At 40.5% G+C, this 13,096-nt stretch overlaps 1 protein-coding gene across 2 annotated transcripts in view; it reads left to right on the forward strand.

Moving 5' to 3' along the window:
• Positions 1–442: 442 nt before the first annotated feature.
• Positions 443–13,096, forward strand: part of nr4a1.S (nuclear receptor subfamily 4 group A member 1 S homeolog) — a 30,386-nt gene continuing 17,732 nt past the window's right edge. Inside the window, exon 1 of one of the 2 annotated variants that reach the window (XM_018248038.2) lies at positions 443–739. The gene's annotated coding sequence lies outside the window, so the exon portion shown is untranslated. 2 annotated transcript variants of the gene reach the window in all.

Here is a 13,096-nt window from a genome sequence, read left to right on the forward strand (position 1 = left end):
GACTCCCTAGGAAATGTCCCTTCCCCACTTCTGTAAATAATAAAGCTCTGAATTTCAGGCCTGGGCAGCAGTGAGCCTGTTATATACTATAGTGAAATCAGCTAATAAAGCCTTATATATATGCCCCATAGTGAACAGTGTGAAATGAGAGCAGGATCTGTACTGATACAACTAATGTCCCAAGGCTGGAGGGAAAAAAAATAAGCCACAAACAAGCTGCATTTAGCTCAGTGCTGCGGGAGCCTATAAATACTCCATGTCTGCCCCCATTGTTGTCTGTGGAATAACTGCTGGAGCTTGTCACACAAAAGCATGAGAGTTATTTCGGGCTTTTCTTCTCTGCTGCTAATTTTAGCTCATTGATGCAGATACAGGGATTCCACTGACGTCAATGGGACTGCGTGCTGACGTCACTGGCCCTCCCCGCCCGGCTGCTGGGAGAAGGAAGAAGCTGCTAGTGAGAATGCGAGGGAACTTGTGTGAGAAGCACAGACGGAGCATCAGGTTTCCTCGTGCCTCCCTGCTCTCCTGGGCGATGGGCTGCCCTCAGCGAGAGAAAAGGAGCTTCCCGACTGGAATAAGACAGATAAGAAGGGGACTCGGGGAGGGGGAGAAGGATCAATGTGACCCAGGGATCCCTGCTTGTCTCCCCCCACACAGAGCAGGTGGATGCGTCTGGAGCCTGTAACCTGATCAGAGCACTCGGGACTGGGGGGGAGACAGACACAGTGTGCCCAGTGTAAGTACAGACTCGGTACAGATATAATGTGCTGCATGTGTGATAGTGTGTGAGCTTGGGATTTACTGCACATACTTTAGAGATGACGGGAAACACACACACACACACACACACACAAGGCTATCATTATACAGACCTGTAGTCTTAAAAGTATGGAAGTGGGTGGAATACACTAAATCTATAGGAATTCATTGATTTCACTTTAACACGTTTTTCATTGTATCTGTATAACTTTGTTATAGGGCTTGTTCACCTTTCAGTTAACTTTTAGTACGAGTGATATTCTGAGACAATTTAAAATTAACCTGCTTTTATTTTTTTTGTGTTATTTGTGGTTATTGTTATTTAGCTTTTTATTCAGCCGCTCTCTAGTTTGCAGTTTCAGCAGTCTGGTTGCTAGAGTCTAGATGACCCTAGCAACCATGCATTGCTTTGAATAAGAGACTGGAATACGAATAGGAGAGGGGCTGAATAGACAGAGTCAGAAGGAGGCAAATAATTAAACTATAAAAATATAAATAATAAAGACCAACTGAAAAGTTGCTGAGAATTGGCCATTCTATGACTTACTAAAAGTGAACCCTTTAGCGAGTTAGGAGCTGCAATACAGCTTTCACTGTTGGTTTTTTTACTGAAATCTAGCCCAGTTGCTAAAATAGTACAAATAGTTGCTTGGATTTGCAGGGCAGCATCAGTCTAACATGGGAGCACCCTATAGGGAATAACAAGCATCCTCTGCTTTCAGCAGCTTGAACTGTGATACTGTACTGACCTGCCCTTACAGAACAGTCATTTATGTGTCTTCCTGTATTGCTTAAAGGAACAGTAACGCCAAAATATTAAAGTGCTTTGAGGTAATGAAAATATAATGTACTGTTGTGCTGCTCTGCTTAAACTAGTGTGTTTATTTCAGAAACTCTACTATAGCTGAAAAAGGAGAAAAAACACAGCATACACAGGGGATAACAGATAAAGCTCTGTAGGATACAATAAGTTTCTTGTCTGTGATTTATTGTGTATCTTGTGCTTGGATGGCCGCCACTATGGCTACACAGCAGCTTGTTTATATAAATTATAGTTGTATTATTATGGCAAACGCACCAGTTTTAGAAGTGGAGGGCAACAGTACACTATACTGTCATTCCTTAAAATCAGTAGCACTTGATGAAGGGGCTTGTCCCCGGAACGTTTGCTGTGATCTCACTTCAATAAAAGAGAAAGAAGTTTTTGTGTGGAGTGTGCCTTTGTATCTATTTTTCTGGGTCATTCCATTTTTTGGTGTGACTGTTCCTTTAAATGCAAACTGGCATTCCAGAGCAAATGCAATAGCCCACATTCAGCATTATTGGGGAATCTGGGCAGAACTGTTAATCCCAGCATCCTTGCATACTAGTGAAGCTTGGGGCGCGGTGCTGCTTTAGATTTCACTTGAATTGCTGGCTTGTTGGCAGAGCTTTCTGGGAGTTGTAGTTAAGTAGTTGTTGTGCTGCCACAGCTTGGCTGAATGTGGAGTGAAAAATGCAAGACAATCTGAGACCTTCTGGGCTGTAAGAACAGAGTGTGTCTGATCCTTTTTACTGTAGCCCGACCGGAACAATCTCTAGTATACAGTTACTTGAAATCTGATGTTCCATTGGGGCAGGGGGGAACAGCTTCTGTCCTGGAACTTGGATGCTGTGCTACCTTACAGAACATATAGCTTTGTCTTATGCTATAATTAGGGTTGCCACCTTTTCTGGAAAAAAAATACCAGCCATCCTATATATTTATATTTTTTCCCTATTTATAACATTGGGATCAACCATAATTTTTACCGTCCATGCCGGTAAAATACTGGCCAGGTGGCAACCCTAACTGTAAGAGCAGGACTACACAGCCGATTTGGCAGCGATCCGACGCGCTGCGTAAAAGCGCAGGCGTCACGTCGGATGCGACGGAAATAAGGTAAGTAATTCAATTGTCGCATCGTGTAGCATTGTTGATGCGACGCAACTGTCGGATGCAAACGCTGCACGATGCGTCTGCATCCGACAGTCGTGTTGCATCAACAATGCGACACATTCCGACACTGCCATTACTTACCTTGTTTCCGTCGCATCCGACGTGACGCCTGCGATTTTGCGCAGCGCGTCGGATCGCTGCGAAATCACCCGTGTAGTCCTGCCCTAATACTAAAAGAGCAATCCGTTGTTTTTATAAAGACTCACTGGGTCTCATTTATAAACACGGCAAATTTGCACCTGGGCAGTAACCAATGACAACCAATGTCCTAGATGCAGCTGCAGGTTGAGCACTGAAAGCAGTCATTTGGTTGCCATGGGTTACTGCCCAGGTGCAAATTTGCCCAGTGTTTATAAATAACCCCCACTGATTACTGCACTGCTGAAAATACATTCCTATTCTCCCCATGATTCTGTATACCAGGAGGGTCCTACCTGCAGCCCTTCACATTAAGGGTGCTGGGAGTCTTCGTTTAGCAACAGCTAATTGTCTGTCTGTTTGGTTTTTCCCTGCTGTACTTACCTCCAACAGCAGTCATGTTGCACTATCACTAGATAATGAAGGGAAGAGGAATATTTAGGTCCATGACCCATGTTGCAGTTCGGATCACCTGAATCAGCTCTGAGTGCTACCTATGGGGCACGTGAAAACTGGGCAGTTTGCATGCACATGTAATGTAGGATAGGGATGCACCGTATCTAGGATTCGGTTCAGGATTCTGCCTTTTTTAGCAGGATTCGGATTTTGACGAATCCTTCTGCCCGGCAGAACCGAATCCTAATTTGCATATGCAAATTAGGGCGGGGGGAAATCGTTTGACTTTTTGTCACAAAACAAGGAAGTAAACAATGTTTTCCCCTTCCCACCCCCAATTTACATATGCAAATTAGGATTCGGGTTAGTGCCAGTATTCGGCCGAATCTTTCACAAAGGAATCGGGGGTTAAATGGATTCTGTGCATCCCTAGTGTAGGACCACATACAAGCGTGCTGTCAGCTGTGATAGTCTGCTGTGTTTCCCATGGCACAAATCTGGGGACGGTCCTGGGCATTCTGAGAATGTAAAACACACCTGCGTGAAAAGGTACCAAATGATTGCACGTGACATATGCCTAAAATTTACTTTATGTGGGTATTGGATGGAGGTGATAAGCAGCTTCGCAAATATAGGCAGTCAATTTCATTTGCCAATCACAACCAATCAGCAGTTCATTTTGAAACATCTACTACAAGCTGCTTGGACCTGATTGGTTGCTATTGTCAACTGCACTTATGTACCCAGTACTGTAAGGGCTCTTACTCACGAGCGGTTGTAGCTGCGCTCCCCTGCGTTCCGTTTTTCTGCGTTCAGCCGCAGGGGAGCGCAGGAATAGACGCATTACATTTTTTCCAATGGGGCTGTACTCACACAGGCGTGTGTAGGCGCCGAACGCAGGTTGAGACGCAACATGCTGCATTTTTCCTGCGTTCAGCGCCTACACGTGCCTGTGTGAGTACAGCCCCATTGGAAAAAATGTAATGCATCTATTCCTGCGCTCCCCTGCGGCTGAACGCAGAAAAACGGAACGCAGGGGAGCGCAGCTACAACCGCTCATAAGTAAGAGCCCTAAAGCAGAACAGTAAATGAATAGAACACGCAGGGTCATTACACTAATAAATACAAAGTACATTAAAGTTTAAAGGGAATGTTAACTCAAAGAATAATTGTTTGCCTATTAAAATAAAACCTGATTCTAAGCAACTTTGCAATATACATTTGTTACAAATGTTCTACGGTTTAAAGCAGTATTTGTCCCTTTCTATTTTCTGCCCTGTTTAAACAATGTAATATGAGCAGCTGATTAACAGACCTGTCTTTGTTTGGGAACTAAAGGTGGCCATAGATGTAACAATTACGATCTTTCCTGCATCCATTAGTTCCTTTGTTCGTTTTTAATACAAAATTATTAAAGCTGAATATACAGAGAAATAATAGAATTATACCTGTATCTGATGATTCAGTACAAAACAGTGGCCAATGTTCTGGCCAGCCCGATCAATGAGCCGAACAATATTCAGGTGTTCTGCCGATATTGGTCAGCTCATTTCCCGGCATAAACACACCAAATATTGTACGATATAGTTCCGTACAATATTATCGGTGCATCTATGGCCACCTTAAAGGAAATGTTCGGTATAAAAATAAAAACTGGGTAAATAGAGAGGCTGTGTAAAATTAAAAAATGTTTCCAATATAGTTAGCCAAAATGTAATGTATAAAGGCTGGAGTGACTGGATGTCTAACATAATAGCCAGAACTCTACTTCCTGCTTTGCAGCACTCTTGGTTCCACTGATTGGTTACGAGGCAGTAACCAATCAGTGACTTGAGGGGGGGGGCTATATGTGTCATAACTGTTGCTTTTGAATCTGAGCTGCATGCTAAGGATAAATTGCAAACTCACTGAACAGTTATGTCCCCCCCCCCCCTTCAAGTCGCTGACTAACTCAGAGTTAGAGAGCTGCAAAGCAGGAAGTCATGTTCTGTTATGTTCGACATCCACTCACTCCAGCCTGTATACATTACATTTTTGGCTAACTAACTATATTAGACATTTTTTATTTTGCACAGTCTTATCTTTTTACCCAGTTTTTATTCTTACACTGAAATGTTCCTTTAAGACTTTTGCAACTCACACTCACAGGAATTAAGCATTGCTTTCAATAGCTATTGTTTTTGTAAACAACTTTAAAAGCACTGAAAATTTTAAATAAATGTATATTGGAAAGTTGCGTGGAATTGTTTTGTTTTTTTTATGAGGGTTGACTTGCCCTATTAGAGCTAAGTGTCAAAGAGACAAGCAGAAGTAGGTCCCTGCCCAGTAGAGCTTACAATCTAATTAATTTAGCACCTGTGTGATAAATTAGGGTATATTTTCCCTTTATGATACGTTGTCGTAAGATATATTGGGTGCAAGAGACTAGAATTGGAAATTGTTAGCTGGTTGCTTCCCTGTGACTAGTTCATTTAAAAAAGCAGAAAAGAAAAAAAAGAAAGTAGCCTCTGCTGTTTTGCTTTGGGCCGACTAGTAATGTTTTCCCTGCACACTGCCAGCTTTTCCGTGTCTGAACATTGAACCTTAATGAGGATTTTTCCAGAACTTCAAATGGCCCCACCAGATGTGTCATAGTACTTGGGCATGTGCATCTACTTGTTTATCTACCAACTGGGAATCTGCGTCTACAGAAATTGTGGCTTTCTATGTAAATAGTTGGATTTCCCACATGGGGAGTTCTTTATTTAATCTGTGTTAATATCAAACACGTACTTACGGAAGTCTGTTTGCACTATTGCCTTACCTGGGAGGCAAAAATCTTTTTTACTGCAATTTACTATTATTTTCCCCAGCAGGAATGAGCGAATTTTTCATAGAAAAATAACGTAAAAATATTTGGTGACTTTGTGAAACAGGCTTTTTAAACTGGCCTGGGCATAAGCAATTCTCTTCCTCTTTTAATAAAACATTATTTGAATAAACCCAATCTGATTGTTTTGCCATTAATAAGGATTAATTATGTCTTAGTTGGGATAAAGTACAAGCTACTTTCTTACTATTGCAGAGAAAAGGGAAATCTAAATTTACATTTTTAAAACGGGAGATGATCGTTCCATAATTTGGAGCTTTCTGGAGATGACAGATGTCATACCTGTAAAAGCAATTTCGATAACATCTCATGAGTTCTCTCTACTGTATATACTGTATATGGCTTTTTAGCTATCACAGTAGTAGTAGAACCATGAGCCTCAATGTGTCATCCCCTAAATGTAAGGGCACATAGGGCATTGGCATGACTTGGCATGATCTAGGGATTGCAAATCTGTTTTAAGGAACAAAATGTACAAAACAGATACATCTTTTTAGTTATACTGTGTTCAGGCATAGAGCATAATCCACAGGGTGATCTAGGTTTTGGCAGGACTAGTTCCTTGCAGATGTTGCTTTCAGCAGCCGCCAACAGCTGCGGCACATTCGGATAACATATTCCTGCGTGTAGGGGAAGGCTCACTGTCTGCGTCATTATGAAGAGAGTGAGCAAAGGGAAATAGTAAGTGTTTATGGGATCCACAAGGATTCCGTTCAAGCACACCATTACTGTGAAATCCCCTAACATATTTTTCTTCACTTGTACAAATAGCAGAATACCTTGGAATCACTTGCCCTCTTTGGGAAAAACAACTTTTTTTTTTTTTTAGCAAATCTATGCAAATGAATTTAGATGGAGAATCTGTGTGCGGGCTGCTGCCTGTCAGTGGTTATTCGATGCAGATTTTCTGAATTTTTCTGTCTTCCAGCAATAACATATACAATGACTTGTAAAGCGAAATAGCGAAAGATTTACATTTTGAACAGATGGAAGCTGTTTGAGTGTAGTCCAAAAACTGGTTACTTGAGAAGACCGTGAAGGCTTTCCCTCTGTTCCATGTTGGTAGCGGTGTTAAGTGCAATCCAATGCAGTGTTTAGTATGTTAAAACACCTCATTAGCATTTCTGTAAAGTTTTGCCTCAGATTTGGGATTCTAGTAAGTCAGCAATAGGTTTAATGTTCTGTCCAATGCATAATTATAGGGCAGATTTATTTTAGAATAAAGCTACACTTCAGTCTATTGTGATTTATCCAAAAATAATTCTGACTGTAGGAAAAGTGACCTTTTTTTTTGAGCAGATGAGCACCTTTGTGTTGAATGAGTGATAGCGTTCAGGGCTGCTCTGCAGTAACACTGCACACTAACCCCCTATTCAACTCTTCCCCCGTGCAATATCCTGCAGGGAAAAATTATTCTTACAGGTTTTCTTCACTTCATTGTAACATATTGTTATCTATCTTATCTCAAGCTGTCATTTCGGGTGGTTCCACTTATAAAAATGTAAAGAAAGCTATCACCGTAGATAGTTAAAGGGATACTGTCATGGGAAAACGTGTTTTTAACAAAATGCATAATAGTTAATAGTGTTGCTCCAGCAGACATCTGCACTGAAATCTGTTTTAAAAAGAGCAAACATATTTTTTATATTTAATTTTGAAATCTGACATGGGGCTAGACATATTGTCAATTTCCCAGGTGCCCACAGTAATGTGACTTGTGCTCTGATAAACTTCAGTCACTCTTCAGTTACTGCTGCACTGCAAGTTGGAGTGATATCACCCCTTCCTCCTCTCAACTGAACAATTGGAAGGGAACAAGATAACAGCTCTCTGTTGAATATAAAAACAGCACTCCATAGTAAAAATCCATGTCCCACTGCGACTCTTTCAGTTACATTGAGCAGGAGAAACAATGGCCTACCTGAAAGCAGTTCCATCCTAAACTGCTGGGTCTTTCTGAAAGTACATGACCAGGTAAAATGACCTGAGATGGCTGCCTACACATCAATATTACAACTAAAAAAATATTCTTGTAGGATTATGAATGACATTTTACATGGTAGAAGTGAATTATTTGCAGTGTAAACAGTGTAATTTAGAAACAAAATTGACACCATAAAAATCATGGCAGAATCCCTTGAAGATCCGCTGTAGTGAATCTTTTGTAGCCAACCATCAACTGCTAAAATTGTCTGGTAACCCAAAAATCATAAAACAATATATTTTACCTGCAAGGAACGTGTAAGGTGGACTGTCATGGAGTCTGTATGTACATTTTTTTTTTAAATTAACAATTTTGAATAATTTTGAATGCCCTTGGAACTGGGGCAGAATCCCGTTCCCGTTTACTCTTGCCCTTGTTTGAATGGCTATTCTATTCCCCTAAGTGGATTTAGTATTTTCACCATCAGCTGCTGAGGTGCAGGACAAAGTCAGTTTACTGCATGGGCAGCACCATTCCAACAGGATGGGGGGGGGGCTTTGGCCTATTCTAAATGACATTTTTATAGATTTCAAGCCTAAAAGGGACCCAAAAGTCTTTTTAGGTGATTGTAACACTGTACTGCTTTCTTTTGTTCTATTGGCTGGATAGTTCCATAGCCTAATTATTCTAGGAGTCTTCAACATTGGCTGACACAAATAAGTTAAAGGAACAGTAACACCTAAAAATGAAAGTAAATAAAATAAAACAAGTAAATAAAATATAATGAAGTGTCGCTCTGTACTGGTAAAATTGGCGTTTTGCTTCAGAAACACTACTATAGTTCATATAAACAAGCTGCTGTGTAGCAATGGTGGAAATGGAAAAAAGGCTATATGGCACAGGTTGAATAGTGGATAACAGATAACACCATTATGTTCTACATCTGCTGTGTAACCTGAAGCTTTTCTCCTTTGAGTGGCTGCCCCCATTGCTACACAGCAGCTTATTTATATAAACTATAGTAGTGTTTCTGAAGCAAATACACCAGTTTTACCAGTGCAGGGCAACGTATTACTGTACTTTATTTTGCTACAGTTTTGTGAAATATTTATTGATTATCAGAATTGTAAAACTGAATTCAATAAACCCTTGCAACATTGTGTTGCATCTGTCTAATGTTCTGCTGAAGTCTTTCATGCCCTCCCTTAAAATGCTGTTGCAGTTGTGATCATATACCTTGCTCTGTGTCAATACCTTGCGCAGTGACAAGAGTTAGACACTAAAATAGGGCTGAAAACCCACGCTGAGAGATAATTGAGTGCTAAGCAGAAATTATTGATGGCCTTTCTACGTTAGAAACCCATCAAAATGTGATACAGTATCGGCTTTTTATAGATGTCTCCGCTATATCCGACCACAATCTATGGTGGATCTTTACAATCCTATGTGTGTAAGGAGATTCTCCTACGCCTGCTGGAATGGAACTGCGTATACACTTAAGGACAGGGGTGAAAAGGGGCATTCTATTTCAAGTTGATGGTTTTCCTGAATTACTGTTTTCATTGCAAAGAACAGTTGTCCATTGCCTATTGCAACCCAGGTGAAAGGTAAACAAATCCACATGACAAAATTAGTATTGTGTATATATAAACGACATGACGTTTCGGTCCCCATTGGGACCTTTCTCAAGGCGAATATATATATATATATATAACTCTACCAGGGATGTCCTTCTGCGGACTGACCTACCTTATGAATACAACTAAACCTGTCCATTGCAGTAGGGGCAAGGCAGTTTCATGATGCCAGTGAGGCAGGGGAGTCTGGCAGCCACTCATTATACAGGAGACCAATTCATACACCCAACCTGTTTGACTTTCATTATTTTCACACAAACAAAGAAGCACGTCTTCGGTGTGCTAGGACATACATCAGTGCGCACTGTATCCTTTCATTATCACTGGAGCTTGAAGGATTCCGCCAGCTTCTAAATAGACACAAGGAAAACACTACATTGGTATTTCTTCTTCCCTCATTGTATGAACTTTTTTCACCCTTGATGTACGTACACGATTGCACAAAAAAAATGCCAATGTACACGTATGTTTCCAAGATCACCACCCAAAATTTGTACAAATGGGACACTAGAAAGTGATCTTCAGTATTGGCCACTTTTGCTAGTAATCGGCTGTTGCAATGTGTTGTATTCATGACAATCCTCGCTCCACAACGAAGGTCTCATTTTACTGCTTCTAGTTCTGTTTAGTGGACTACTGGTCTGGGGAGTGTGGGGGACAGCAGGTTGCTGGCAATATTATAAACCTTTCCCATTTTTGGAACAAAAAAAATCATGTCACTATCATCTGAAATACATTTTTAGAGCAGTTTTACATTATTATTATTATTCAATTTCATACAGGGGTTTGAGCTGTTCCAAGCAGTTCCTGCTTTATTCTGTCTATCCATTCCTGGCCATACTGTTTATTGCTGCGATATAAGCAGTTACCAATTTCAAATGGAAAAACCACTTTTGGTAGACACAAGGCTGCAGCTGAGCTACTTCCACAGACAACTTTCATTTTATAAGATGACCACTTATTTGTTGATTAATTAGATTTTGTAGTGCAAGAGAAGAGCCTCTTATCTCCTAGTCCCAGTGGCAAATGATTTCTTCCTGGCATCTGGTTGAAATATTCAAATGGTAAGGGTGCTTCACTGAGGTGTAGTTGATTTTTAATTTTGTTTTACTTCACATTGAATTACTGGAAATGATTTGCTTGTTGTTACTTTGTAACAGGGTTCATTTGCAGCTTCCATGCAGCCTTTTACTTTACTACATGGTGGTGGTAGGCATGTGCAACTATGTGTTGTATCCATATCACCATACTCTGGCATTCTCTACTGAAGCTCATTTATCAACATTAGGCAAATTTGCCCATGGGCAGTTTCCTATAGCAACCAATCAGCATATAGCTTTTTAAAGCCAGCTGCAAGAAGAGCAATGAATGCAGCAATTTGATTGTTTGCCATGGGTAACTGCCCATGGGCAAATGTGCCCAGTGTTGATAAATGACGCCCATTCAATCTTGCACGCACACACACAATCACTACGGATGTCATGTCACATGACTCTTCAAGAGCGGCTATAGGCGGTGATAAGGGGAGAGAATAGAGGTCAAGTGACAGGCACCAGAACATGTTTCTGAGCCGCAATCATGCCTATGTGGCTGGAGTTATTCATGGGGATTTCCCATATTTTGTCAATACAAAAGTACGTCATGGCATTTAAAATTCTCATTGAGTGCAAGCAGAGGTTATCAGACATCTTAGGTTTTAATTGTCCAACATTAGTTTAAGACCCCATATGCCATACTGCTCTAGTTCCATGACTATCCAAAGATACAAATTAACACAAATGTCACCGTACAGACCGCTCCCCCACAACCATTGCTTTGGGTCTTCATGGTGGGGCAAGCCCAGGCCCGGACTGGCAATCTGTGGGTTCTGGCAAATGCCAGAGGGGCTGCTGTAATTTGCCATAGAGATTCACTGTATATTGTGCTGGTGGGAGGCTGTTTGGGCTGCTGTGTGGCCTGTTTGGGCCTCTGTGTACCTGAAATGCCAGGGCCTATTTTGAATCTCAGTCCAGGCCTGGGCAGGCCTATAGTTTGGGAAGCTCTTGCCTAAGGGTAATTCTGGCAACTCCATCATGATATTTAAATGAAATGTCAACACCAAAAAAAATATTTTTATAATTCTAAGCAACTTGTACAATGTACATTCATTATACGTTTTCTATAGTTTTTAAGGTATTTGCATATTTAAAGCTATTGAAACCAGTGTCTGTCACTGTCTGTTATCTGCACTGGTGGCTCAGACTGTTGATACAATGTAAGACAAGCAGCTGATTAATAGACCTGTATTTGCTTTTAAAAAAAAAAAAGGAGAAACCCATAGTTTGGCAAATGCTGCTTTAAACCATATTTTTTACAAATAATTTTAAAAGCACTGTACATTTTTAATAAATATATATTGTAAAGTTTCTTAGAATTATGTTTTTATTAGGCATATGTTTATTTTGAGGTTGACTTGCTCTTTAACATTGCAAAGAAATCAGTAGCCGTATTTTGTAGCTGTTTCTTTAGCCTTTTCTTGAAGCCTCACAATCTTCTGCAGCTTTAAATTAGAATGCACTTCAGTGAAGCTTGATATAGTTAAAGCTGTTTATTGCTATAGCACATTGCATAAACACTCTACAAATACAAGGCAAATCAAACACTGTTAGTGTATTGATATATTACGTTTGTCCCTATGTATTAACACCATTATTACATTGTGTTTTGCCGCTGGCATCATTCTGGTTAATAACACATTGCCTTCTGATTGGTTGCATGAAAAAGGCGTTCCCATATCTCGGGGGAACAAACACTTTTCCTCCTGCATCTCTAAAATGCCATCTGTGCAGCCCACCTCTCTTGTTGATGTATGATTAATGCAAGCAATTTCAAATCTTCTTTAGGCAGTGGCTTGAATCCCAGAAAGTTGCTGGCAAAGCAGTCCATAATAATAACCACCAGCACATTCCAAAAAAGCAGCAGCCCTGGGCCATATTCCAAGAATCTAACGCAAACATGCCATAAAGTTGAATTAATTACGCATGTGTGTGGATCTGCTTAACTCAACTCAGAAAGAATTCCAAAAATAGAATTTAACAATAGGAAAAGTGCATAACCTCTTTTTGTTTGTATTTCACATTGCACTGGTGGCCTTCCTTATCCTCTTCATGCCCTGCCAGCTGCTGACAGTGTGCCAGTGCTTTGTATATCTCAGGGGGGTGTAGTTTCACCTTCAGCATGTTCCAATCTAGAAGACAACCACAAGCAATGGAAAAGAGGCAAATTAGAAAAAAAACACATCATTTCAGGAATTCATTGTGTTCTTGGCTTAACATTATTGCAGTTAAAATCCAAGACCATATTACACCTGCTGCCTGTCACAGGACCTGTGCATGAGTAAGCTATCCATTTTA

This window comes from Xenopus laevis, chromosome 2S (genome assembly GCF_017654675.1).
Source record: "Xenopus laevis strain J_2021 chromosome 2S, Xenopus_laevis_v10.1, whole genome shotgun sequence".
Lineage (NCBI taxonomy): Eukaryota > Metazoa > Chordata > Amphibia > Anura > Pipidae > Xenopus > Xenopus laevis.